The 26996-nt window shown below is 34.0% G+C and overlaps 1 pseudogene; it reads left to right on the forward strand.

Moving 5' to 3' along the window:
* Positions 1 to 1257: 1257 nt before the first annotated feature.
* LOC149541229 (protein SEMI-ROLLED LEAF 2-like) overlaps positions 1258 to 26996 on the forward strand; it is an 84139-nt pseudogene continuing 58400 nt past the window's right edge.

Below are 26996 nucleotides of genomic sequence, written 5' to 3' on the forward strand. Positions count from 1 at the left end.
TTTTATTGTAGAGGACTTTCCTTTGCAAAGGATAGTGAGCACACATCGATGGGTGAGAAGAAATATCGATGATGACATGGATAAGCCTCTACAACAATATAGGGAAGGACAAAAAAGAAAAAAGGAAAAAAAAATGATTCATGTGAACTTATGTAACTTATTTGGTAATGACTGATGTTTATGTCTAGATGTTTTATTTATGTTCTATTGAATGTTCTAATGAATCTTATGTTTTAATTTTGAAATGTGAATGTTTTAACAAAACTTAATGTGTTAATGAGTGTTATCATGTGATAATTCATAAATGTTACATTTTATTAATAGAATGAATGAATTTTAGATGTTAATGAGAAATTTAGATGTTAGGTCGGGGGTGCAAAAGAGCTTCCACTTTCATGTGGTTGGCCCTGATTAGTAGAGAATATTAAACTATTCTCGAAACCAAGTGAAGCTAAATATTAACCTATGATTGTATGACAACTAACTATGTGAATCTCTTGGTTTCAGGAAATGCAAAAGGACACCATAGAAAAACTCATTGATTTATGAAATTTAGTTGTAGTGTATGAAGTATTCAAAAGAATGGTTTTCTATGGGATTGCCTCAAATTATTCCTTTCTAAGGCATTTTACTATTTCTATTTATCTGCAATCATGTTTGATTGCGTGCATTGTTATTTTTGCGTCAACATCTTGGATCACATTCTATGATGAACATCATATAAATAAGAGAAAGATATTAGAAAGCATGTTCTAATGTAAATAACATAATTAAAGTATTTAGCTTGATTTCTTCTAAATTACTTGCATAATTGATGTTTTTGGGATTTATCTCGCTTCTACTTATTGTTGGGCATACAAGAATTGCAAAGATTTGTATATCTAAGAGCTTAGGAGACTATTTCCTTCCATGTCCAAAGGAGGAGGCCTTAGAAGAAGAAGATAGTAGTGTTCAGGAGAGTAAAAAGTCATCAATACATAGAAAGCTCATGTTTATAACTTCTCATAAAACATAATTAAGGTGGATCTTGGGAACAATGAGGTTGCAACTGGTCATTGTGCTTCAAAGGTAGAATTTTTTTCTTCTATATTCATATCAAATAGAACTATTTTTCTAATGAAATGAAAGTTAAATGATCTTATCCTTTATTATTTTGATGTAGGGGAAGGTTCCTCTTATATCACAAGATGGAGTCCATCAACTACATATCTTCATTTTTGTATTGGCAGTTCTCATGTCTTGTCTTACATTGAAATTATGACACTAGAATTGGAAAAGGTATGAGTCATTAGGCTTTCCCCCTCTTATTGTTATATGTAAAATAAATTTATGGTCATGGTTAAATATTAGAGTACCTTTGCAAATGAATAAATGGAATTCACAGGAGGAAGAGACTAAAACACTAGATTATGAATTTTCAACTAGTTAGTCTAATATTTTCCATTTTCTCGTTGAAAGATTGCATTTGATAAATTTTTTTGTAAATTGAGACATGAATAAGAACTTGAATAGTGGAAACAAATGATATTAGATCATTCTAAAGTATAAATTGATTCATGATATATTTTTAAATTTTTTTAATGAATCTTGTCATACAAATTGACTTGATATGTTGGGAGGTAGTAGACTTAAAGGGGAAAATAAATATTCTAGGGTATATGAATACAACATAACTCATGTGCTTGTGCATTTTATTGTTTCACAGTGTTCTCATGAACTATTCTCATTATTTATTTTAAGTGTGGTGATATGTTGAATGATATTACAAGGAGGAAGCAAAGAATCCTAAAGTCTAGTCAAATATTTGTCTTCAAAACATGACCAAATTATCAAAGGAGGCCACCATAATATGCCATGTATTTGAACCTATGTTTCATTTTTTTTGATAGTGGGAAACACTGGTCCCTTCATAATGGACTCACACTATATTTTCTAAATGACATGCAACACTTAATAGAGAAAGCAGGTAACATTTATAGTTTCACAATTTATAATCCTTGTTGCAAATTACAATATGCAAAAGTCAAACTTCAATGGATACATCTCTAGGCTTATATATGATATCTACTAATTTTAATTTTGAATTTTAATTTCAAAATACTTTGGTTAAATTATAATTTATACATAAATATTTAAGTTACTATTTCCAAATGCCAAGTTCACCTTTTCATTTTAATATTTTATGATATTTCATACTTTTCTATTGGTCAATTTGTAGGCCATTCTACTCATTTCCTATTGTCCATGCTCATTAAACACCTTTTTTACAAGAATGTGGTGCAACAACCTCAAATATAGATTAATATAATTGAAATTTCTTCTATCCTTGCACAATAGTCAAAATCACAAGCTTTTGTAGCAATGGTTGGTGCCATGTTTGATCTGGCAAGGCATTTGCACAAGAGCATGCATTGTACTTACAAGGCTTCCAATCTTAGTGATGATATAGAAAATTGGAACAAGTCTTTTCAGGCTACAATTGAAGAGTGTTTGGTGCAATTTGTAAAAAAATTGATAAATTTAATAGTTCTTTTCCTTTCTTGAATGCACATATTGTTAGACACATATGAAATTAGTATTAAATATCCACTAATATGTAGAGTTGTTCAATATAATTGCAAAGTTCAACTTATTTAGATACTATAAAATTTGCCTAAGGTCAAAATTCACCTAGGAACTAAAAACTCAAACAAAAGCACAACTGTAGACCGAGAGAGAGAGAGAGAGAGAGAGAGAGAGAGAGAGAGAGAGAGAGAGAGAGAGAGAGAGAGAGAGAGAGAGAGAGAGAGAGTATGATTAGAATGACGATATATTCAATATGCCATGTTTCGAGTACACTAGGAGTGGCTTTGTATGAGGGCCTCTGAGATACATCTAGAATTCCTCATAATCAGATACATGATATGTCATACAACCAAGCACATGTCCACCAGATATGGGTTATCCTCCATTAAGCACGAAAGTAAGTGCGATGATGACAGGATAAGCCTATAAGGGTGTGACATGAAAATCAATGTTGTAGACACCATGTGCTAAAATAGAGTTGCATACTCTTGTGTTGTCAACATGACAACTCAAAAAGGTGCGCAAACTCCTAAGTGTCTCACAAAATAAAATAATAAAATAATGCATTAACCTAAGTAAACTTAAGTAAGTGTAAATAATAAATACGTATTTACACCAACACCCCCCATAAGTGAAACTTAGGGAAATGCCCTTAAGCTTACAAAAAATAGGATGAAGATGCATAATGGGTCTCGCCTACTAGGCCATATTAGGTACCCATCTATATAATGAAAATGCAATCTCTCATAAAGCAGAGAAAGAGGGAAAACCTCATGGGAAAAACCCTCCCCCAAAAAGAGAGATAAATAGGGATGCATGGATGGATGGAGTAATCAAGACCCCCCCACTGTGACATACATCCAGTATATACATAAGAGAATGATGAGAAGAGGAAGAGAGATAGAATAGGCTCCCCCCCAAAGAAGAATGCTGACAAGTGAAAGCTGCTCTAATGAAGAAGCTGGTCCAAGAATGTAGAATGGTGATGCAGAGCCACACCTTGGAAAGCTCAGGAGGAATACTCACTCAACTGAGTTACTTCAAGGGGCACGACATCAATCAGTCGAGATTGAACTCAAACCAAACTCAAGATTGGATTAATCAGAATATATAAATCTCCATAGTTTATCTTCACCCACACACCAAGATCTTTAACCCGGAATGTCCTCAAAGAAAATATATTTGCACTTTGACAAGAGAGACCAAGATTGAATTGCTGCCAAACTCCATAGTCGATTATCTATATCCTTTCTAAGGCAAAAACTGAAACTTTCTCTATTACCCAAATTCGAATGCCTCTCTTACATAGCCAATCGGCTTATTTAAAACTGACTCTCCTTTTCTAATAAAAGGATGAGAAACATTTTTTCGTCTTCTATCCAAGAAAAGGATAAGAATCTGAAACTGCCTACTACCTATTATTGGAATCTGACAATCATGCAGTAGGCCACATTTTAAATATCCACATTTTTTTCGTCTTCTATCCAAGAAAAGGATAAGAATCCGAAACTGCCTACTACCTATTATTGGAATCTGACAATCATTATCTACGAATTAAAACTATTCTAATTTTAAAAACCTATACCTGGTCCTAGGTGGCTATATCTGGAGAGCTTATTAAACTGCTACTCTAGGTATGCCACCACATGTAGGACGTTATTACAAACTTCAAAAACTAGAAGCAGTTAAAACATAACATTAAATTTCCTATTACATTTTCAACAATGTTGCCTCCTGCAGCGTTTCTCTTCTCTGCCACTGCAACATACTCCCCTGTAGAATGAATCTCAAGTCCTCTTGAGATGATGTGTTGTAGAAATGAATCTCATTCTTCTTTTGAACTTTCCAATTTATTTGAACTAGGATGAGCATATCTACAAGAAAAACAAAAATAATATCCAACTTCTCCACCTTGTAGCTTTGATTCTTTAATGCTGTAAATGTCACAGAAAATTCTCCAGCATGATTCACTATACATGAAATCTGCATCCCTGCATGAACATTATTAGAAGAAAACATATCATTAGCATTAAGATTATTTGAGTTCTCTTTTTGAATATGAGCTTCCTTATACACCATGTAATGTGCATCATATCTATCTTCATCAATAGTAACCATAAACTTATCTGCTTCTTGACTATCAACCAGTTTCACATCTTGAATCTTAAGAATCGTATTTATGTCTTCTTCCTTTATTAAACATTTATCATCATCTTGATCTTATATAGTAATCTCACTTTCAAATATCTCTTTCTTATTACAACTTTTCTCAAGAACAATAACAGTATTGCACTCTTTCTTTTCTTCTTCAAGCTGAGTTTCCGTACTACCGCCATGCCTTTTCCATTCTCCCACAATGGATGCAAATTTTTTCCATAAATCAGATTCTTCTTTAGAACTTGCTGTTACACATTCTTTAGCTTCATCTTCATGCCATTCCTCTTGAAATTTTTCTTTATTATGCATATTTAAGGCTTCATCAGTTGCCTCCAAAATCTTTTCCATAGGAGTACCTTCCAACATTGTACTCTTCTCTATTTTCAAAGGACATGTTACTGTTCCAACCACAAATTGTTCACACTCAAATCCCATAGGACTTTCCTCTTTATTCTTCTCATCAACATTTACTTGCTGTAATTTATCTTCTTTCTGCTCTTCAGGTTCTTTGCCTTCCAAAGGAAAACTTACATCTAATGATGCAGAGCCACACCTTGGAAAGCTCAGGAGGAATACTCACTCAACTGAGTTACTTCAAGGGGCACGACATCAATCAGCCAGGATCGAACTTGAACCAAACTCAAGATTGGATTAATCAGAATATATAAATCTCCATAGTTTATCTTCACCCGCACACCAAGATCTTTAACCCGGAATGTCCTCAAAGAAAATATATTTGCACTTTGACAAGAGAGACCAAGATCGAATTGCTGCCAAACTCCATAGTCGATTATCTATGTCCTTTCTAAGGCAAAAAATGAAACTTTCTCTATTACCCAAATTCGAATGGCTCTCTTACATAGCCAACTGGCTTATTTAAAACTGACTCTCCTTTTCTAATAAAAGGATGAGAAACATTTTTTCGTCTTCTATCCAAGAAAAGGATAAGAATCTGAAACTACCTACTACCTATTATTGGAATCTAACAATCATGCAGTAGGCCACATTTTAAATATCCACATTTTTTTCGTCTTCTATCCAAGAAAAGGATAAGAATCCGAAACTGCCTACTACCTATTATTGGAATCTGACAATCATTATCTACGAATTAAAACTATTCTAATTTTAAAAACCTATACCTGGTCCTAGGTGGCTATATCTGGAGAGCTTATTGAACTGCTACTCTAGGTATGCCACCACATGTAGGACGTTATTACAAACTTCAAAAACTAAAAGCATTTAAAACATAACATTAAATTTCCTATTACATTTTCAACAATGTTGCCTCCTGTAGCATTTCTCTTCTTTGCCACTGCAGCAAATGGTTTTCCTTCCCTTAGGAAGAAACAAAGGAAAAGGTAAAATCTTGAAGATGTATGGTGTCCTTGAAACCTGCTCAAGTATCCCTATGCTTATGCTGATGTTCACCCCTTCCAACTATGCTAAAAAGAATGAATGTAGATATGGCAAGGATGTCTGTTGAACCTGTTCCACTAAACTGTCTGTCTCCTCTACTGACAAAGAGACCTCCTCCAATTTCTATTCATAAGGATCCACAATCACGCCAACTTGTGAGACTTCCCTTTATCATACTTCTCCTTGAGATTCATATCCACAGAGCAATATGAACACTCTCCCTTAGAAACATTGATATTGGGTAGACCTTTGACCATGTATTTTGAGCGAAGTTGTTGAAGAGAGCAGAAGTCAAGGTGACCAAAACGCTCATGCCATAAGTTGATGTTTGAAGTAGAGTGAGTCAACAAGGCTTGAGAAGGTGACTTAGGCACAAAGTGGGAGAAGGAATAAAGCCTTTTTTCATCATTGAATTTTCCCACTGCAACCAATGAATCATCTCTAAGACTTCGTACCATCACTAAATTTGGAAGGAACTCAACTTTGTGACCATCTCCAAGGCGAGTGATTTGGTAAATTGATAGGAGATTGGAGCTAAGGTTTGGAATGTAGAGAACATCTTTGAATCCTCCATTTTCCATTTCCATATTTCCTTTCCCTTCAACTTCCATTTTAGTCTCATCTTCCATGAAGATGTGTGGTGCCTTTGACTACAATGAAGAAAAGTCTTCCTTTGAAGAACCCATATGGTAAGAGGCACCTGAGTCAAGTATCCATTCCAAAGAAGAACTTGTGTTTGCCATAAGTGCTTTCCCTTTACCCTTTGAAGAGGTTGGAGTTGAATCATTGGAAGTACCTGGCACTTGAATTCTATTCTTCTCGAGTAGATTTTCTAACTCATCAATTCTTTTAGTTTTACAATGATGCTCATCATGATTTGGATTTTTGCAGTATGCACAAAAGAGTTTTTCCTTCTTGGCATTACTTCCCTTCTTGTTTGAAGAAGAACTACCTTGTTGTGAGGAGGATTGTTGTGTCTCAGATTGTGATTTTGGCTTCCACTGCTTCTTCTTCTTCTTGCTTTTCCCTCTTCGACTTGATTTGTGCTCACCACTAGCCACCAAGGCTTTGGTCTTTGATGACTTGAGAAGTCCTAAATCCATCATGTGAGATTGTTCAACAATCAACATGTCTACAAATGCATCCAATGAAGGCTTCTAGTAAGTAGATCCCATGGTCAACCTATGAGTATTGAAACTCAAAACAAAGGAAGCATACTCTGAAGGTAGCCTCTTCAGGATGTGATGAATCAATTTGTCATCTTTCATGGGATTACCACAATCTTTAAGAAGTGCCCTATACTCATTGGCTTTGATGATGTAATCTTGAATTGTGTCAAAATTCTTTGGATCCAAGAGAAGTAGATCATCTTCAATTTGAAATCCCTTTTCTTCATCCACCTTACCATACAATGACTCAAGTTTATCCCAAGCTTCTTTAGAGTTTGAACAATTTTTAATGTGAAAGAGAAGATCCCCATGTACACAACTCCTGATAACTCCTAAAGCTTGTTGGTCTTGAATTTTCCAATCAATGAGTTCTTTAGCATTAGTAGGTTTGGTAATTGTACCATCAACATAAAGACTATATCCTTTTTCCATTAATCTACTCCATGCAATATCTTTCCATGTAGAATAGTTGCATGAAGTTAGAGGAGGATAGTTAAAACCTATGATGCAGAAAATAAAAGAGCACAATAGAGAGAGACACAAGAACACAATACACACCCCCCCTTTTCATTCAATCAAAAGACCCCCCCAAAAAAGATGCTTTTGGCACTTTATAAGTAGTGTGTGTACAATGGGCCACTTGTCAAATTGAACAAAGTGGACTTTCTCATTTTTCTTTTACAATTGCCTTACGAGGCTTAAATCTATCACTTAAGCACTATAGCTCAAATTTACAACAATTTTGAAAAAGAATCAAAGCTTTCCAATATTGAAAAAAGGCCTAATTCTGAAAGTGAGAAATTGGTCCACACAACTGTAGAATATGACTTCATATCTAGAAAGTAGACAAAAAAATACGCACTTTCAAAAAAATGGAACCTGAAAAAGTGACCAGATGTGCCCATACAAAGTGTTTGAAATTGCAAAATGCAGGATTATGCAAGTATAATCACCAAAAAATGCAATTTCTAAAAAATCTATGCACCAAAACTAGAAAAGAACACCACCACTAGAAAATTCAAGAAATTCTACCCAATTTTTAAAAAAATTGCACCTGAATCGAAGTACGAATGTCTAAATTATGCGCTCACAAAGTCAGGCTGCCAAATGGAAAATCAATCTAGAGAGGGGTCTGGTAAGAAAACTGTGATGTTAAATTTGACAATCAAATGACCATCATTGCAATTGTAAAATGACTAGGTTTGATGGTCAAATGGGTGTCAAATTTAACCTAGTAAAAAGATGATGTTAGCAAAAAATGTCCCCTTGTGCTGATGTGGAATCTGTATTGTAGAAAACATACAAAAAAGGATGACGTGTCAAAATATGATGTGTCTAGATTCCACAGGATTACGATGTAGTTCTGGCTTGATGACACATGGCTTGGTGAGGTCATCGTAGGCTAATGTGGACAAAAGAACATTTCCACATGGCACAATCATTTGTAGGTTGAGATACGACACAGGTGGGTTGGAAAAAAGGATATCTACCAGAATAGTCAAAACTATTATCTATAGTTGAGTGCCAAAATATTCAAATGTGCATTGGAGTCTTCAAAAAAGTGTGTGCAAGGACTTTTAAAACCTTTTCACAAAAATGTTTGCGACTGTCATCGAGTGTTGGGCAAGAAACTCCTTCGTGCTGGAAAACAAACATTAAGGGTAGAATATTATGTAAGATGTTGACTGGAATGAATTCATTGCCAGGATAAATGTTTCCAAAAATGAACAGTAGAGTGCTAGGATGGGAAGTTTGTGGGCAACCGATCACAATTCATTCACCAGGATCAGCAAGTATGATGTCAAAAGATGAGTCACAGTGGGCGGGGTTTAAAATATTAATCCCACATTCAACATGAGTACGTGCAATATGCTTCTTAAAAAGAAACCCCTCACACAATTAAAGAAACAAGAGTTCGGACAGTTGGTGCTTGGCCGAGGTTTGGGGTCGATTGTCGGATAGTGGAGTTGTTGGGGTAATTTTTCGGTCTAATGCTTGTTATGCTGCCCAAAAAAATGGAATATCCTTTGTGAGTAGAGGAATATTCTCTTGCATCACAAATAAAATATAACCCTCATAAGGCTGGGAGTTCATAGCCCAGTTCTGCTAAAAAAAATTCTATGCTACAAGCCCGTAGGGCTAAATTTTTTTCAAAAAATACAGTTGAAATAATGAAATTGCAGAGAAATTAAAATTATAGATCCGAAAATTAAATTTTAATCTAAAAATAATGAGCATACCCGAAATGCAAATCGTGGCCTCTGGGTTCTGATTTGGAAATTTTTTTTGCCTCACAGTTGACGTTGGACCAACATAGGTGAGTTTATAGTCAATCTTCATTGATTCAATGTTTCGAACACAATGGCAAGGTTAGATCTGGCTCTAGATGCTACTAATTTCTGCAGTACTTTGGATTTGGGCTAAGGTTCTGAAGCAATAGTGGTCTCGAATGAATATGTGATGAGAAAATCTCCAAGCTATGATACCATGTAAGAATTTTCCTAAGGGAAAAATTCACTTAGGAACTAAGAACTCGAACACAAGCACAATTGTAGACCAAGAGAGAGAGAGAGTATGATTAGAATGACAATATTTTCAATATGACATGTTCCAAGTACATTACGAGTGCCTGTATATGAAGGCCTCTGAGATACATCTAGAATGCCTTGTAATTAGCTACATGATATGTCATACAACCAAGCACATGTCCACTAGATATGGGTTATCCTCCATTAAGCACAAAAGTAAGTGCGGTGATGAGAGGATAAGCCTACAAGGGTGTGACACACAAATCAGTGTTGTAGACACCATGTGCTAAAATAGAGTTGCATACTCTTGTGTTGTCAACATGACAACTCAAAAAGGTGCGCAAACTCCTAAGTGTCTCACAAAATAAAATAATAAAATAATGTATTAACCTAATTAAACTTAAGTAAGTGTAAATAGTAAATATGTATTTACACCAACAAATACAATCCTAAATAGGTGCTAAGAAATTGTCTAAAAGAATAAGAAATGCCTATAGACAAGGAAATTGGAGTTTTTCCTAGCAAAACATAGATGTTAGATAGTAAAGGAGTTTCATCACAATAACTTCTTTCAATTTTTCTCTATAGGAACCTACCATGACATCTTTGATTAACTTTTAGGTTTTCAAGTTGGTGATGTTGGTCCAATTCTTGACATGATGGTTGTCTCATTGGAGAATCTTTCTACAACCACTATTGTAGCTAGAATAACAATTACAAGAATGTATCTTATTGCACATATCACATCATCTATACCAAATAATTCATATTATAATAAGGCATGTTTGTGTTCCTTATATTCATAGTTATTTCTAGCATCACTAGATAATTACTAAATTTTTTGGGCTTTTCTTTTTTTTTAGCATTTGAGGCACAAGGGTTCTCAAGACATAGGATCTATCTTGTCTAGGCTTTTCTAGAGGCTCTATTTCATTAGTTATTGCAAGCTATGGCACATCCAAATAATGAAACAAGGGTTGGAGCCCATCAAATTCTTGTTGGAAATACAATAGGGAAAGTAAACTCTGAGGGGTGGGGGGGGGGGGGATCAGTACTTAAAACTTCAACTGTAAAATCATTCAGCACACATACATCTCACAATCTATGCATGTAAATTGAAATACCAAATTAAGCATATACATCCATAACTTGAAAGTAAGTAAACATTCAACACATGAATGACATAGGATATTTGGTTACCCAGAAGACCTTTAACGAGAAGGTAAAACTGGGGTGGCGATGACACCCACAAATATCCACTACTACAATAATAAAGTGTATACAATAAAGGTTATAATGTTTGATCATGAAACATGATCTACCCTGTGAAAGGTCTTCCTTGTTAAAGGATTACAAGATTGTTAGATATTACCCCATTAAAGGATTTCAACACCCTATTAGAAGTGTGCCTAGTAAAAGGACTTTGACTTACAACAAAGTAAGCACCCTATTAGAGGATTTACAATAGCCTGTTAAGACTACTCTATAAAGAGATTTAACCGATTCACCTATTAGTATGTCTCAACAATGATAATTTAGTTAACACTTTGTTGCTTGATGATAGATCACCTCTTTCTTGATGTGTACTTGATCCTCACTAATTAGATGTCTCTCTCCTATCCTTTAACCTTCTTTCCTTTGTTCTTGTCTAATCGATTCTGCAATGTATCTCAATTCACAATACCTTAGTCACCATGAATACTTTTATTTGTGCATGCAAAATTCTCTCTTTTCCCCTTCCAAACACATAATTTTTTTAGGGTTTATCCTCTTTAAGAAGACCTTGGTGACTTAGGGTTAGGTATAAATCAACAATTGTGATTCACCCATATTGCCACTTAATCCTTCCCTTTATTTAATTGACTGCATGTACTACATAGGGATTCCTAATAAAGATTCATACTTTTAATCTTGGATGACAAAAAAATCCTTAAGTCAGCTCCAAAATGGTTTACATAGTAGTTTGTGCCATTACAAACAACTATGTCAAAACTGTATTACTTGGCACTTGAAGTCCCTGATGCTTGGTATCAAATGTAACTTCAATGTTGTAACTTAGCCTCTGAATGACTCGTCAGGCATTGATCACTCGACATCTCAATGACTTGAAACTTATTATCCTCTCAACACTTGAGTGATTCGACACTTACTAGTTACTTGGAACTTGTTGAATATCTCTTGTTCGACATATACTATCTGACAGCTTATGCTCGGCATGCATTACTTGTTCGACATGAACAAAGTAAATTACTTAAGTATATTGTCACTCATATATCAAAACCAATCTGGGATTAACAATTCTTTCAAGTGTCCTTGTGCCATCTTCTACTTGTCCTCGTCCTAAGTCTCATCCTCCAGATTCACCAAGAGTGCAGGGACTCAAGAGGACATTTTCAAAAACTACTTCAGTGCTTTCTCTAACATCTTCCTTATTTGAGAAACTAAGAAAGGAAAAGGGATCTCATCATGGAGACAGAGGTAAAGATAATAATCAAGAAAATGATAGAAAAGATATTTAGAAGATGTAGAAAATAGGGTACATGCGCCAAGAGGTGGATGGACCAAAAAGTGATCCTAATATTAAACTTTGTAGAATTTATCCAAGTCCTACCCAAAACCATAGCTTGAAGCTTCCTGCACTATATGCTATAACTAATGGACATCTCTCTGGGGAAACTATTAAGAATGTGGTAAGTATACTCTACGTGTTACATGCTTTAAACCTTTTTTGGCATATCTCTTTGAAAGACTTCTATTTTTCCCATTCGTATAGTGTGGTATAAATTTTAACTTTAGGGTTGAAATATTGTTTTTACTCCTAAATCTATTAGGAAAAAAGCTCTCTAAGGTTGAGTGGACACCAAATGGTGCTTTTACTTTCCTCACTATTTACTCAGGCAATATACCTTAAAAATACACCATCAAATTTTGAGGCAATTGCCAATATTTATAGTCTTGCATTATTGTTCTCTCGTGTCAAGGTAATCTAGGTTTTAACTTTTAAGTTATATGCCTAACTTTATCTTTAATTGTGTTAGTGCTTTGCTTGAGGAATATTTCTTACTTAAAATTCTCATGTTTTCCTTTACAAGTTACTACCTAAGTATATTATGCATTTCTTTACTTGGACATAAAAGTTGGATTATGGAAAATGTTCTCCTTAGGAGTTACATTATTTATCACAACCTTGTAAACGTAGGATCAAATTTGGCAAGTCAAATCAAATTGATATCTATTTGTTTATGATAATTGATGGTAGATTGTAAATGTGCGACATTGATTACAATGGGTGGTATTTATCAATAAAGCTATACCTATGCTCTTGTTTACTTGTAACTTCAGTACAATATATATGTATAAGCTTGAAGAAGAGATGCACAACATTGTATTGTGCCCTTTCTATATGATAATCTAGACATTTTAATTCCTTGGGATGCCACTTTATCCATTGGCACTATTAGTAAATAGATTTTTCCTTTGGAAGGAAATGTAGATAATGACTCAATATGCCTGAAAAGAAGAACAAAAAGTACTAATAGTTGGATAAGCTATCATTGGTTGATAAATCTCCTCTAAATTGAGATGTGCAACTCCCTCACAAATATATTCAACGAATGTGATAATTGATTATGACTTTAACCCAAAAACACAAAGGGTTGTTAACATTCACCCATCAATATGGAATGAATGAAATTGCAAATTTTAAGAATGGAATAAAGAAAGAAAGCATAGAAATTAGCCATACGACTAGTTATTTAACTTTCTTTACATTATAGAGAAATGGGGAAAACATATTTTATTTTAAAACTATGAGTAACCTAGGATTGGATTCAAAACATGAAATAAGTGATCACTCGATCAACAACCATCCAAGAATTACATCTTAAAATCACATGATTTGATAAATGTAACCTATCTTTATTATGAACACACAACACAAAACCATAAGATAATATGCCCTTGTAATTACAACTAAAATACAAAATAACAAAATAAATCCCAAATCTCATGGTATAGTCCACTTACCATCCTTCTCCCCTAGTAGCCCTATGACTTGCCAAAAAAGAAGAACCCTTGAATAGACGTTCAATTGCATATTTATCTTTTCTTATTGTCGGTTCTCTTTTAGTGACAAAAACTAATTCTTGGACATCATATCCCTTTACAAGTATTTTGAAAATTTATAATGTTCGGTTCTAAGAAAATTATTTGGTCGATGTGACCAATATAACTATAATTTGAGCTTATTATACAACACACGTAACACATACCTATTTTAAATGTGACCTAATGAACATTCTTTGTGTCTTCTTAGAAGGAATACTTCAATCTGTAGAATTGACAAAGTTGTTGTAAGTATAGAGATACAAATTTTATCAAGACAATGTGTTTGATACTTCACATTGAGATGCTTTCGAAGAGGACTTGAATTTGTTGCCATGTCATGTCGGGGAGAAACTAAAATATGATTGACTCATATGGTGATGGTTTTGAATTCCTTAAGTCTATTCCCAAGTATACACAACTTAAAACTACAAGATTTGACAATCATGTGCCCTCGATTGTGCTTCAATTAATAATGTCCTATCTTATACCACCACACTATTAGCCTAAAATTATCTAAAGTTTCTTATTGTCCAAGTATATTTACATTGACTCATCATTGACACTTTGTCAAACATATGGTGCATGCATTGGGTTTCTCTTACACATGCAATTTTATGATATGACCCTCCTTGATAGAACATTTTGTGTTCATCATGTCCACATAGGAAATTCATATTTCAAATATGAGACTAGGAGAAGAGTGTGCTTCTGGAACCCAGATTTTTCAAGGTTGAAGATTATAATGCAGAGATCAAATTCTATTGGCATGATGCGATATAGATTATGGATACGATGATGCCTTAAGCACATGGTGTAGTACCAATTTCTATATCCCATTAATGTATGTTGCACCCCAATCACTTCAGTATTTTGACTATTCTTGTGCATGGAACCACAGTTTATAGGCAATCAACACCCAAAGATTATCATATGCCTATCTTGACTATTGGGGAATAGTGACTTCACCTTTCTTTTGGTTTTTTATGCTCAATTATATTTATACCTTCAATTTCTAGTTGCACTAGACTAGAGTATAAGGTGTTGATGATGTTTGTTACATCATGGGTCACTAAAAATGGAATAAGAGTTATCTATTTTTAAGGATAATATCAAGTTTAATAGGGTGCAAGCTTGAACCATCTTCAACTTCCTTCACAGAGGGCTCCACATTGTGTTCTTGAATTATCCCTAGAATTGAAGGCTTTCTCTTTATACCTATTCCCTCAATCATATTTCTTATGTTGAGTCTTATAGCCCAAAAATTCACATAGTGTTCAGGTGTACCTTGGTTCACAATTTTGTCAAATAATTTGTGCACTTATTCAACACAAGAAACTTCAACTTTAGTTTTCTTCATAATGTTAATCACACACATTTTTTATGTGATTATCAAAAGAATCATCCTTTCGCATGAGCCTTGGATTTTAACTCTTTGGGTGTGATGCAATCATGAGCACACAATGGGCATATTTTTTCTTAAATCTCAGAAAGGATTCCATTATCAAAAACTAAACATAAAGGAGGTTCCAAATCCTTAAAACATGTCATGATGATTAGAATAACTTATCCCATGTATATTCAAATATTTTGACCATTGTCTCTATGTCTCACCATCATATTGCTAATTAGCGACCTTCATCAATCCTTCAAAACTCTATTTTGATTTACAGAGTTCCTCCTACAATGGTTCAACTATTTGAAAATTTCACTTTCCAAAATATGTACTTACCATATTTTTCACTAACATCTTTTGGACTATGACACTTAACCTGAGTTATGAACACTATCATTTGAAACTTAAGTTGAACTCTTGGTAGGGCCCTCAATGAATCTAGATTCTGAACCTTAAGTTGCTTCATCCTTTGAGCTATTGAACTTATAAATCTTGAGCTTTGGATTTACACTTTCAAATCAATGAATCTACATCTTTATGAAATAAAAAATTTGCATTTGAGTCTGCAATACCTGGGAAGGTGAACATGTGAACTTGAAGCTTGAATTTAGATTTTGCAAATTTGAACTTAAAAGTTGACTCTTTGAGAAAACATAGTTGACATACAACAAAGATTGAAGGAACTGCTTGTAGAGTGAGAGAAAGCTAGGGAATAAATAAAAATAACTACACTACCAAAACCACAAAAGAAAGCTACTCCTAAACACAACATATTATGTACAAAGGATAGGGTGAGTAGTCCACACCTTGAAGAACACACCTAGCTTCATTATGGAAATCTATTAACCGGCTAAGAAAAATATTTTTTGGTGCAAAAGAGAGGTTGGAACATAAGATGTGCCACCTTAGGTAACCATTTTGTAGTAGTCATGAGTATGTATCTAACAACCATGTTCTGGTCAAACCTTTGAATCAGTATGTTAGACCCAAACAACTATTCCACTCCATAGAATTATGGTTGCAACACTTTGTCATTACTTTGAATGACTTGGCCCATATCTACCTAGAAAAAAAAGGATTCCAATATAGGAATGTCATCGATTAACCTATCTTCATGATCAAATTTTAACACTTCAAATTTAGATTAAGTGTAAGATGTCAATATAGGGGTAAAAGAATTTTCTTTAACACACATTTCAAACTTTTCAAGTTCATTGAAATCCTTGGGTTGTAACAAATCTTCGTTAGTTTCCATGTGACTAAATTGAAAATATTCATTATCAACATGTAATAAATTTTCTATTTCAGTATTGCTACCCCTACGCATTTCTTTGTCTTTTTGATCAATTATATTTTCTTGATCAAAGTTGTAAGTATCAACTCTAAAAGATTTTAATTCTGAAAAAGAGGAATCTGACAACAAGTTCCTGCCTGATTCAACATCAAAAAATCTGTGTTGGATAAAAGATATACCTGAGCAAGTCATTATTGCTTCTGGTTGTGTAGCATAATAAACCATACCTCTTAGAGAGTCTTCATGTCTCTCTAGTACTTTAGGAATCAACCTTTCTTTTGGATATGCATAATCAAAATGGAAGATTTCATATTCCTTATGTGTATCAAGACAATGGATGTCTTATTGTCCATGTTGATTAACCATACTTTTTTTATTATCACCAACAACTAGAATAGCATCAGAAGTTTCAATTTGAAAAGGTTCAAAGTCTGGCAGTGAAACAACCATGGGGAGGTTTTTATTTAGTTGGTCACCACCAAGTTCTTCTTTGGTGGGAAACACAAGGAAAGTGATTAGATCATATGATTGAGGAACATTCTCATCATTATTCTCAACATGTAAACAACAAACTTCCACCATATTCAAGGAATCATTTTCAGTAGATGTAGGATCTTGAAGATCCTCATCGTCATATTCAACATGTAGATGATAGAATTTGGTTACATCATTGGGTCTATTTTCCATAGCAGGAGGTATTAGCAATTCCACTACACTAAAAATTGTCAAATTTTGACAAACAGAAATAGGGGGTGTTGATCTTTCCTTTTTGAGAACAAGCCTTTTTTTATTAGGCTTTACCTTTAGATAATGTTGATGTTCATAAGTGCATAATTCTACCTGTGAGGGTTTAGTATATCTTAACCCGTTGATGATCATATCATCATCCAAGCTAATAGCCTCTATTTATACATATTGCAACCTCTGTATTTTTAATTGCAGAAGTAAGAATCTAACTTCAGTTTGCATGGCAACAACTAATACACACAACTAATTATTTTTAGTTGGTTGACTCGTTAGAGGAATCTTACCAACAATTCTATTGAATCTATCAATGAAATCCCTCATGGCCTCCCCTTTTTCCATCTTGATTTGGAAGAAATTAAATATCAATTTAGCAACATCAAGTGTGGGCATAATTTAAAAAAAAAAAAAAAAACCTTAAGGTCATTCCAACAATTGATGCAACCATATAGTAAATTATGGAACCAATCTACTGCACTTCTAGTGAGGCTTCTAACAAATAGTTTGACAAAGATGTTCTCCTCTTGCACATCAAGAATCCCATAGGTGAGTGTAGTTTCTTGAATGTGATCCTTTGGGTCTTGATTTGTGTCAGTAGAAAACTTTGGGAAGTATTCGCTTCATCTTTTAGTGAGGGTTGAACATTGAGATAAAGAAAATGGCCCAATATGAGCCCCCCATGGGTGGGCTGCAACTAATGCCATAACACACCAAACTTCTTTTACCAAAACAAATCAAAGTCTCCAACCTCTGTCCTTGAAGAGGTACCTTCAGATATCCAATAAAAGAAAAAAACTAGAAGTTCACTTTCTTTCCTTGGTAGAGTTGCTAAAAATATGTTAGTAAATAGATTTTCCCTTCACAAAGAAATGTAGATAATGACTCAATATGTCCAAAAAGAAGAACAAAAAGTGCTAATAGTTGGATGAGTTATCATTGGTTGATAACTCTCCTCTTAATTGAGAGGTACAACTCCCTCATAAACATATTCAATGAATGTGATAACTGATTATGTCTTTAACCCAAAGACAGAAAGGATTGCTAACATTCACCCATCAATATGGAATGAATGTGATTGCAAGTTTTAAGAATAGAATAAAGAAAAAAAACATAGAAAGTAGCCATACAAGTAATTATTTAACTTTATTTATATTATAGAGAAATGGGGAAAACACATTTTATTCTGCAACTATGACTAACCTAGGACTAGATTTAAAACATGAAAGAAGTGACCACTCAATCAACAACAATCTACGAATTACATTTTCAAACCACACAATTTGATAAAAATAACCTATCTTTATTATGAACACACACAAAAAACCATAAGATAATATACCCCTACAATTACAATTGAAATATAGAATAATAAAATAAATCCCATATCTCCTGTTACAGCCCACTTATCATCCCTCTCCCCTCGTAACCCTACGACTTGCTGAAAAAGAAGAGCCCTTGAATCAAATTTCAGTTGCATATTTATCTTCTCTTCCTATTGGTTCTCTTTGGATTACAAAAAATAATTCTTGGACATCATATCCCTTTATAAGTATTTTGAAAATTTTATAATGTTTGGTTCCAATTACAACATTATTTGGACATGACCAATATAATTATAGTTTGAGCTTATTATGCAACACACATGTAACACATACCTATTTGACATGTGGCCTAATGAAAATTCTTCATGTATTCTTAGAAGGAATACTTTAATCTACAAAATTGACTAAGTTGTTGTACGTACATATATACAAAGTTTATCAAGATAATGCCTTTGACACTTCACATTGAGATGCTTCCCAAGAGGACTTTACATATGTTGCCATATCATGTAAGGGATAAACTAAAATATGATTGACTCATGTGGTAATGGTTCTAATTTCCTAAAGTCTATTCCCAAGTATGCACAACTTAAAATTGCAAGATTTGACTATCATGTTCCCTCTATTGTGCTTCAATTGATAATGTCATATCTTCTCCCACCACACTGTTAGCCTCCATATATTGATAGAGGAATTGGTCTCATATAGAGTCTAAATTTGGTTTATGTTTCCATCATTTTAATGCTTTATTCAATTTTCTTTAGCACTAAAATTAAAGCCATGGTTCAAGTATTTAGTCAAAGTATTTAGTCACATGGGTGCACTGTAATCATGAGAGTATGGCCTCATAATGATGTCTATATTTTTCAATGAACTATTAGGATCAACTCATGGAGATTCTACCAATCTGCACACACAAAAAAAGTTTGAAACATATTAGACATCAATCATGACTCATATGCTTGAAATTCACAAGTCCTTCTTGTGGTGAAAGAAACTATATGCAGTTCTCTTCGTCCAAGTATATTTACATTGACTCATCATTGGCACTTTGTCAAACATATGGTATGTATATTTGGTTTCACTTACAAGTGCAATTTTATGATATGACCCTCCTTGATAGAACATTTTGTGTTCATCATCTCCACATAGGCAATTCATATTTCAAATATGGGATTGTGAGAAGATTATGCTTTTGGAACTTGAACTTGTTAAGGTTGAAGATTATAATGCAGAGATCAAATGCTATTGGCATGATGCAATACAAATTATGGACATGGTGATGCCTTAAGCACATGGTGCAGTATATCCCATTGAAGTATATCATGCCACAATCTCTTTGGTATTTTGACTATTCTTGTGCATGGAACCACTGCTCATAGGAAATCGACACCCAAATATTATCATATGCCTATCTTGACTGTTGGGTAATAGTGACTTAGTTGAAAATAATTGATTAATTGTGTATTGTCTTTGATGTTACAAAAAATGTCATATCTTTGCCAATTAGTGTATGTCGAGCTCACTCAGGTGATGAAGATAGTTCCCTGTGTTTGTTGAGCATTCCAATGTTTTCCTAGTTTAGATGAAAGTGTCTACCAAGTTCACTCAGGTGACAAAAATAAGTTCATAGAAGTTGAGTGTTAACCAAGCTTACTTGGTTAATGAAGGAAAAGTTGGATGGAATCAGTGTTAACTAAGGTCACTCAATTACCAGAGAAAGTTTTTGAAGATGTAGTGTTAATCGAGTTCACTTGGTTAATAGAGGAAAGTCATTTCCGAGTTAATGTCAACCAAGTAGGGTCAACTAACAAAGGATTTTCTTGTTTTGGCATATTGAGCTTAATGGATTTGTTTTTTGGTTCCAACTGACTGAGGTGATGAATATTAATTATTCTATGATGTATTCAAGCTGACTTGACAATGCATAAGGTATAAGTTTAAGGTCAAGTTGAGGATTGAATGTGTGCAAGTGAAAAAAAATGAAAAAAAGATGCTTAGAGGAAGCAGATCAGAAGGATAAGTAGAATATCCTTGTGGAGCTACAAAAATGGATCTATAATACAAGCTAGAATTGAGATCTATAATTAGCAATTTAGTTGCATCTGAAATCAAGTCATCTCATTGTTACTCTCTAACCATTGTAGTAGTGATCTAAATCTCTTAAAAGAGTTGGCTTAACAACTATTTGTAAATCCTCTAACAAGGTGGAATTTCTAGATTGAAGTGTCTAAAGACCTTTAGCAAGACCACTCCTAATAGGGTGATTAAATTATCTAACAATGTCACACCTAACATTGTGTTTTGTAACCTTTAACAAGGTTGGCTCTTAACATGGTTCACTTTAGAAGAGTAAAAATTAGTAACTAGTTGTAATTGGTGGTTTTTCCCAAATTGGGTTTCCATGTTAAAACTTGGTGTCACTTGTGTTCATTCCATTTCTTTCATGTGTATGCAATTAATTTAAGTAAGGTTACTCAAAGATAATATCATAATATTTTCATGTTAACCATTTACTGAGTTACAACAAATTATCGGTATTAACCAAGTGCCTATGTATTTGTCAAGAAAAAATATTTTAGTGAAGTTTATATTCTATGTTGACATCTAAGGGATATGGGATTTATTTTAGTAGTAACTAATTAACCCCTCATCTCTCAATTACTCTTATATTCCAAAAATTGGCATTAGAGCTTCTTGGTGCTTGTAGAGGATGTTTCAAGGACCTGTTAGCCTTAGTTTTGAGTCGCCATATTTTAAATTTTCTCTGGTTTCCTTTGAAGCCAAAGTCATACATTGAACAAGCCCTTCTCGGTCCCATATCTTATAAATATCACTAGGATTTGCATATAGAGATTAATCATGTGATGTTCATCAAAGTTCTTTGCTCTTGAACATCTTTGAACCTCGATTCAAAGTAGTTTAACCAAAGGATTTTGATACTAATCATTTCCTTGTAGGTGAGACCTGCTAAGCATAATGAAGATGTTTGTTTGAACCTCTTTGAACCTTAGTTCGAAGTAGTTCAAAGTAGTTCTATTATTTAAGTTTTTTGTGCACAAGTGTTAATAATTCTCCAAGGACAACAAGTTCTTGAGAAATTAACTGAGATGTCAGAAGTAATGATTGAAGATCTTGTATAATTTAATTTTGTTTAAGATAAAAGATCAATTGTCATTATAATTAAAGAGGGAGAATCTTTCATCTGAGAGTCAAATTATTTGTCAAAAATTTGTAACTATTGCAAGGACATCCACAAAGGATGATCATTTAATGAAGGTGTCTTGTCATAGTTTTGAGTGTGCAAATCAAGCCATAACAAAATTTCCATGAATACCTCATTATGAGATGGTACATTCATGAGTATGTCTCCTTTCCTTTTAAAGCATAAGTTTCCCATTTGATTGTTTTATCATGCGAAAGGGAAAATTGAAGGAGGAGCAACAATAAGTGAAGAAAAGAGGTTTGGTTTTCTCTCAGCAGATTATAGGTGAGAATACAAGAAATCCCTTATTCTTTCCTCTGTGTATATTTTGAAGAACAAAAGTAGTGTTGGGCTTTTATTTCCTTTGTTTAGAATGAAGTATGTATCGCATTTCTTTAGAAATATTTCCAATTTAGAGTGTAAGAGGCCTGCCATTTCTGATACTAATTTTGAAGGTGTCAAAGTTGAGAAGCTACAAGGAAAGTTTCTCAAGCAAGATGATGAAGTTAATAGTTGTTTAGAGATACTAACAAGTGGTTTAATTGAAGCTTCGACTTTCAACCCTACTCTTTTGAGTCCTGAGCTACTCCAGTGGTGCATTGACCATTATTATGTGAGAACCAAGAGTATTTTGAATAAAGATGGGGAACTAGTGTTTTCCATCTCTAGGGAGACTATCTCATTAGTCTTGTGTCTTCCTGAATGTACCTTTGCTGCTTTTAGTTGTACCCAGTCTCTAGTTGAGTATTAGGAAAGTCCAGACAAATATCATAACATGTTGGCTAGGAAATGGACAAAGACAAATTATAAAGGTAGCTCAAGACTTCCTAAAATAATCACCAAGGATCATATAAAGCCTCATGTTCATAACCTCATGGCCTTATTGCACTAGGTTAAAGGGTTTTTCAAATGTTTTTCTCTTTGAAGATTGGATGTATCATTATGTAGAAATAATTTTGAAGGAGAATAGTTGTTAGATTGGGTGGAACTAATAGCCAGTTCATTGAGAAGTCAACTCAAACACGCTAAGGTGTCTAGAGAAGATTTCTACATGTCTTACTATCTGACCTATTGCATTGCATGTATCAACAATATTACTTCTCTTCCTCATGAAAATTGGAATGAAGACATAATTATTTACCAGTACTATCTGCTGCTCCAAAGGGATAGAGTATTGGAAGATTTTAGGAAAACACATGATGTGCTGATAGAAAATGAGCATTTGAACCTAAAAAAAGTACCAATGCCAAGGATATCCCTGGAGGCCCAAAGGCTTATTCAAATTTATGGGAGCTATTTCATTCAATTTCCTAAGTTCACATACTTAATAATAGGAGATTTGAAGAAGAACTGATGAAATTGCCTCGGTATGCCCTAGATTGTTTTATCTTAGCTAAATTTGTAGACAATTATTTTTGGTGATTAAAGAAAATATACCTTAGGAAGAGTGGGAGTCTATTTTCCCTATTAAGCTTGGTCATTTAACCTATAACAACATGATCAATGCCTCAGTGGTTGGAAGAAACTTACCCAGTTCCAATTTTGGATCATACCAAGGAAGGATAAATTTTGATAGCAAAGGGTTCACAACTAAAGTACTTGGTTTGAAGGGTTAGTAACTTACAGTTCCATATTTAGAAGATATGTGGCAAGATTGTAATGATGAGGAAGAAGTGATAAAGAAGGATCATTCAAGATTTACACTTTTGCAATTTAATTATCTCAAATTGAAATTTCAATTGGAAGGGGTAGTTGAGGATGGTTCCAATGTTGTTGAACCAACATGGTAAGAGGCAAGTGAACTAAAATAATTAGAAGTAGACTGGAGTCAGGGTAAAGAAGATGATATAAACTTGAGAACTAGATTCATTCTCACTCACATAGATAACTAGTTAAGGAGAAGAAACATGAAGGCTATTAATGAAAACCAAATTGCAAAATCCCCACAAGTGGTTCCTTTCTTTGAAAAATTGACCTCTGACATCCCAATTTGTTCTCATGTTGTAAGTAGCACTTTGGCTCCCAATAAGTAGGGAAGAACACTGTCTCCTAAATAAACCAGGACCCCTAGAACGAGGTCCAAGACTAAATATGAGGCACTAATGTAGCAAGAAATTTAGAAGGAGAAAATGATGGCTCAAGGAGAAGGTCTAGGAGAGGAACTCAACTTCTTAGATACTCCAAATGGTTATGTGCAATTAATAGAAGCTTCTAAGTCAGAACAGCCTAAATTCATGACTCCTCCTAGAGAAAGTCAAGGGATGACCGCCACTCCTACTATTCCATCATGGTTGTCTAATTCAGTTAGCAATAAATGAAACCTTCAGCTTGTGTCTACACCTATTAAAGATATCATCACCAAATATGTAGCTTGTGGTTCTAAGAGTAAAAAGATGAAGAGTGATGTGCACTTGATCAAAGACCCAGTAACTACAAGGGTAACAACAGAGGTGGCTACATACAAATAGAGAGATGAGTTTGGAGAAATTGATGTTGAAGGTTTTAAAGTCACCATTGTAGAATTGGGGACCATCACCAGAGACACTGGTAATCATTTTTAAAAAATTTCTATAGACCACATGCTGACTCAGTTCGAAAGGGATAGCAAAGAGAAGAAAGAGCTAAAGGCATTGGTAATCACTATGGCTTCTTATATAGACTCTCTAATGAATTTGGGCATTCTTCCACTAGTTCAGACTCCGTGGTCTTTTGATCCCATTTCCTTAGACAACCAATAGTTGGTTGAGAAAATGCAAAGGGGTAAACTACTCTCAGATGCAGTACAAGAATGGGTGGTATCCATAGTAAAAGAAGGTAGTAAATTTATTCTAGATTTTACTACCACGTACGCAGAAGGGGAGGTGCTATTAGGAAAAATTCAAACCCTTGTGCCAATATGGGAGGCTGATTAGAATCTATGCCAAGCTATTGCCTTCCATGTTCATGAAGTTGAAAACTACAGAGCATTGAATTTTATGAATGAAAATCCCATGAAAACTATGGACTTATGCATGTTGTTCATCCTCAAGAGCAATATGGGCTAGAAGGAGTTGATTTACAAAGGAGCCATTGAAGAAATGTGATTAGTGGAAACTAAAATCATTGGAACGCATAAAGAACTCCTAAAGGATATGCATGTTGTTAATCCTACAGGAATCCTACAGTTTAAAGATGACAATATGGACTCTAAGGCCTTAACCAAAAATTTCAATGATGTTATTATGGGAATTGGGGACAATGACACACCTACTTTCAAAGACTTCACTACCCTAGCAAACATCGAGTCAATGCTATATCTAAATAAGAATCTCATGCTAAGACAAAGTTGCATGATTAAAGAGCTTAAGTGGAAAAAGGATGCTTGCAAGTCAAAGCTACTCAGCCTAAAAAATCCTCACTCTCATGCAATGCAGGAATTCACAAATGCCTTTAGGAGCTAGAAACTGGTCAAGCAGACCATGGCAGATGGAGAGAAGGTTGGCAATGGTGTTTAGTTGAAGACAACTACTTTTTGTTTTGTTTTTCAAACTATTTCAAAACTGTTTCTTGTTCTTTTAACTATTTCTAACCAAAAGGCTCGGTTTTAATGGAGGCCTTTTTGGGTTTGTAATGAACTATAAATGCTGGAGTTTTTAGCTAGTTAGGAGTTATATTTTCAGTAGCCTAAATATACTTTAATAAAGATAGTACTATTTTAAAAGTTGATTATATGGAAATAGTGATAGACAGATGGTAATATATATGAAAGTTCTCTCTTAAACAACTTTGTGTTGAGGAAGTCTTTTTGAATATATATATATAATATTTTGATGGGTTTTAAAACTTGGTGTTTGAAGAAGATTCAATCATGGTTACTTTATGAGTTGTAATGATTAGTTATGTATGGAATCTATTGCTATTTCTTTATCATTCATTTTCATTTATCTTTCTCCAAAATTGGTTGTAAAGTTTAAATTCCTAGTTAAATTTTTCTTGCTTGTGGAAAGACTGTGAGCTTTTCATTCTTTGATTTTCTAAATATGTAAATCATTACCTCAGTACCCAAGAGTACATGAGTATCCCTTAAGAAATTTCTAGCAAAAGTGTGCATTCAGTTAGTTTTGATCTTTTGAACTTATTGATAAATCTTTTGTAAAGGGAGTTGTACCTATAAAATTTAGAGGGAAATGAATAACACAATGTTTACCCAACTATTAATGAATTTTATTGAATTTTCCAAGCCTTGGGAATAGATTGAATTATCATTTTAGTAGGAAAAGACAATCTATTTACTAACAAATTTTTGGTGACTCTGTTAGGAAGAGTCCCTATAGAAATAAGAGTAAGCCCTTTTTGAAGTAGTAAATGAATTACAATGGTCCGACCACACGATAATATTTTTCCTATTTTGTAGCCTAATCATAGATTTGAAGACACATAGGAAGACATAATTTCTGATTTAACTTCATCCACTTGGACATTATGCCAGAATAATCAGCAATTTCAACAAGCATCTAATTTACTTGAAAGAGAAGAAGAGTGTGCTGAACTTTTGAGAGGTGTGCCAGAAGTTCAAGAAGAAGTGATGGTTAATAGACTCACCCAAGCCCCTGCAAGACCCTAAGTAAAAGGATAAGAAGTAGATCTAGTTGGTAGGAGGTATACAAGAGGAGAAAGAGAAAAGGGCATTTTAAATGAGAATTTTGAGCCTTTCAAGAATTTGAGTTTTCTTCCTAACTTTAATGACCCAAAGAAGAAAAGAACCAAATCTTGTAGAAGACCCAATTCTCCTCCCAAGCATTCATCTATCTCACCTTTGATGCAATCTCTACTTCCATTTATAGCTTTGGTACCTTGTCATTTGAATATCCAACCTTTTCAATTTATATTACCAAACATGGCTGCCAACCGACTATGGGGATAGTATACAAGTCCATTGAACCTTGGAGTCAATATTGTCACATTTCCCAAGGGTGCAACCAAAATTTTACCTAATTTTAGTGGCGAGAGAAAAATTTCTTTAGAAGATCACTTGAGTGCTTTTCACATAACCTACGGAATTATAAGTGTTCCTACCTAAGAAATAGCAATTAGGTTATTTGTTTGAATGCTAACTA

The sequence above is a fragment of the Cupressus sempervirens genome, chromosome 9, assembly GCF_028749045.1.
Source record: "Cupressus sempervirens isolate cs-2001-9-10 chromosome 9, ASM2874904v1, whole genome shotgun sequence".
Taxonomy (NCBI): Eukaryota; Viridiplantae; Streptophyta; class Pinopsida; order Cupressales; family Cupressaceae; genus Cupressus; species Cupressus sempervirens.